Genomic DNA, 3,618 nt, shown 5'->3' with positions numbered 1-3,618 from the left:
TTGAGGATAAATTAAATAAATATGATTGCGGGAGTAATTGTACAGTGGTTATTATATTGATCCAGGGTTATTGCACAGTGCCACAGTGGGTTAGCTGTTCAGTAATGAGACGGCGAGGGGGAAGAAACTGTTTTTGTGTCTGGAGGTTTTGGCGAACAGTGATCTGTAGCGCCTACCAGAGGGGAGGAGTTTGAATAGGTTGTGTCCGGGTTGTGAGGGGTCTGCAGTGATTTTTCCTGCCCGACATCAGATTAACACCTTTGGCCTTTCTGTTCCCCTAAAAGCTAAATTGGTGTGAGTGTGATTATTAAGACCGAGCCGATCTTCTTCATCAGCAAGTCATGCTATCCAAACAAGGTCAACAGTTTGACCCCTCTGCAGATGATGAGATATTTCATAGGAATCATGCCATTGCAATGGTACATTGCAAGGTAACCTTTAATGTATTTTCCTTCTTTGGATGTAATGTAAAATTCCAGCCCTTCAAAATCAAATAAAATCAGATGCTTTGGATGAATATTAGACAAAGTTAAAGGAATGCAGTTCTTGCCCAAATGAATGGCCCATGATCATGGCCCAAATCACTGTTTGTGGAGTGTGATCATTTTGATCAAAAGCTGAGTTGTTGGCTGTATAATTCAGATTCTCACACCCTCCAGCAATTTACTAAAAATGGAGAAGAATATAGAGATTGGTAGTTTCACATTTCACCGTATCCAACCAAGCAGAAGTTTGCATTTGCACAGATCATAACACAGGCATTGAAAGAGCTAACCATCTGAAAACAGCACTAGTCATAAACATATTAAAGTATTAATAATCACTCTATCACAACAACACAACCACTGAATGATAACTTTGACAATGATGATATGGAAGCGAAGCAGAGCATTACAGCACCGAAGAGCATCATAATCAATTAATAAAACATGACTGAATGCAAGTTCACACAATAGCATATTACCAATTTATCTATCCTCGCAAATGGGTTCCACAACATGCATGTCACAGAGTTTCTCAACATTGTGTTTGTTCCAGGGCTCTGCCTGCCTGCACATATGTAGGAACACAGATTTTCCTTGGATCCCTCAGATGGTTATTGAGGATGTCGATGATAATTTGGACATGGTGGCTTGTCACAAATTTGCTACAAATCCAAGCTGGTACACCAATAGCTTTGCAAATCCGGTGTAGGATGGTTTCCAACTGGGCCTGGCAGAAAATAGGAAAGAGGAAGACAGAGCAGCAGGAGGAAAACATCCAAACTCAATTTAAGAAACAATCTACCATCAGTATTACCTATGAAGTACGTTATTTTAAAAAGTATTTCACTTCACTATACCTTTGTTTCTTTCATGTATTTGACTGATGACCTTGCCCAGCACTATTTTACAGACACTGCAGAATCCAGGGATTTGATAGGTGATGTTGAATTTCTGTAAAGTAATGAAGAGGGTTTTTGAGGGCAAAGTTTTGTAACTGAAATGTACAAGATACAGCATCAAATCATGTAATGGCAGTATATCTTCTCATACAAAACCTTCAGCTCCAAACGCAGACATTCTCCAGGATAACATCTACTTGATTTGGACCTACATGAAGATTAAATGGACCCAACCAATCTGATCAGTTTGATATTAACAGATGAAAAATATCTTGTGTGTAAATGGTTAATCTTATGGTTTAGCAGACGTTTTTGTTCAAAGCAGCTTATAAAACATATAAACTTTTAGAACAAATTTATAACAAACTGTTTACCTGTTCATACACTCTTTCCTTTGGTATGCCTCCAAAGGTGTGGTCCATATTTAGATCCATGCACAAGAGAGGCCATTCAAAGTTACAAAAGAGAGGAGAAATATTCAGCATTTGTACAATTTGCCAGTTTGTAAAGAAACTTGATCAAGAGAGCATACTTGATTACCTTTGGTATGGCTTTGGGACAGCTGTCCATGTTTAGATTCATGCACAGAAAGGCCATTCACCACTACAAAAGAGAAAAGGAATATTCGTTTTCGCATTCGTAAAATTTGCCAGTTTGCAAAGACAACATACTTATTCATGAAGACATTTTACCTACCAAAGCAGAGGAAGATGCTACCTATGAAGACAAATCTACGCATTTTCTAAACAGTGATGATGATAGGTATGCAGGTTAGCGGTCACGAATTTCGAGGTAGACCCAATTGCAGACCAGATGCAGGGAAACTCAGGATTTATTCACAAGAAGGTTAACGCACAGAAGATCAAGGGCAAAAACTCCAAATTCCGAGGTAACACAGAAGATCCCAACTACAAACACGGGCAGAGCAAAAACACAAAAAGCATGAAAGCAAGGCAGAGAAGGAATACAGGACCGCACACAGCTAAACAGGACAGAATCTCTCACCATGCAAAAACTGCCAAACCCACGTGAACCACAAGACAGACTGAACTTAAATACCAAAGGGGGCACTAGACAACAAGACACAGGTGAACTAAACAAGGGGAATAAACAAGAAACAGGAGAAACAAATCAGGCAAGCAAACAGGGTGATGATTGGGAACAGGTGAGGGAAAGAAACAGGAAGAGGCAGAGGGCAGGTGGGGGGCGGAGTTTCAGGACAGAGACAGAAAACACATGGCCTGACAAAACAAACACAAGAAGCACATGACAAAATAAACAAACAGAGGAAAGCACATGTCAGGAACAAGGAAACACAAAACGAAGACAGAGCAGGATCCTGACCGTTAGCCATTTATAGTTGATCTCAATCCATTACGTTGGAGCCTGTTACCCGCAACCTGTCTCACCCACACCCACCCAACCTCAACCATAAACACCTCAGCAAACCTCTGCTTTTGGAGGGGCCACAGCACATTGCTCGCTATGCAATTATCACAAAAAAGTGGCATGCACTACATTAGATCATGAGATCAAGTACAGACATAAACATGTGACCTGCTCACCTTGTGCTGCAGGGAGACTATCAAGATACAACTTTGATGTGGCAATGAACGGTACAGGAAGCAGGTCTTCTTGTCATAAAAATAAATTGTTCTATACTTCTAACAATGCAAATCTGAAGGCCTGAAGACGTTGCTTCCCAATACTACTATGCATCTTATGTTTATTTTATTATTTTTATTTAAAAAATGTAAATGCACCGGAATTAGCTAGGTCAGCTAGTTTTCATCCGTTGTCCCTTGGCAGGACATGACAGAGAGAGACAGAAAGAAATAATAATAATTAAAAAAAGGATAAACAACAGTTTGACAAAAAAGTGCAGTTAAGATAACAAATTGTAAAAACCAGACAGACATACAAGGTGTTAGACATAAAAGGAAGTTACGGTGTGAGTAATGCAGTGGCCTAATTATATGGTTGCAGGTTTGGTTATTTTTTATCCATTTCTTAAGTTTGTTTTTGAACACTGAAAAACTGGCGCACTCTCTTACATCAGTAGGGAGGGTATTCCAGTAATTAGAGGCGCATACTGAGAAGACTGTCCGTCCAAACGTACTGTGTCTATACTGTATAACACAGTCTCCCCTGGTGACTGCCCTAGTTGCCCAGCCATTGCCATCCTTCAGCTTTCATTCTGTTTCTTGTCTCTGTTTTAAACATTCTATTACATT

At 39.8% G+C, this 3,618-nt stretch overlaps 1 long non-coding RNA gene across 2 annotated transcripts; it reads right to left on the bottom strand.

The window, feature by feature from the left end:
• Positions 1-266: 266 nt before the first annotated feature.
• LOC105912437 lies at positions 267-2,550 on the bottom strand. Of its 2 annotated transcripts, none has more exons than XR_004165418.2 (6): positions 2,390-2,550; positions 1,925-1,987; positions 1,759-1,787; positions 1,541-1,592; positions 1,343-1,436; positions 267-1,212 (listed from the first exon to the last, which is right to left on the bottom strand). It is a non-coding gene; the product is annotated as an uncharacterized LOC105912437 (long non-coding RNA). The 2 variants fall into 2 exon arrangements; XR_004165417.2 differs by lacking the exon at positions 2,390-2,550 and adding an exon at positions 2,081-2,381 and having other exon boundaries at positions 268-1,212.
• Between the last annotated feature and the right edge of the window lie 1,068 nt (positions 2,551-3,618).

This window comes from Clupea harengus, chromosome 16 (genome assembly GCF_900700415.2).
Source record: "Clupea harengus chromosome 16, Ch_v2.0.2, whole genome shotgun sequence".
NCBI lineage: Eukaryota > Metazoa > Chordata > Actinopteri > Clupeiformes > Clupeidae > Clupea > Clupea harengus.
Note: the sequence above shows the minus strand (reverse complement) of the source record. Positions and strands in the feature narration are given on the sequence as shown.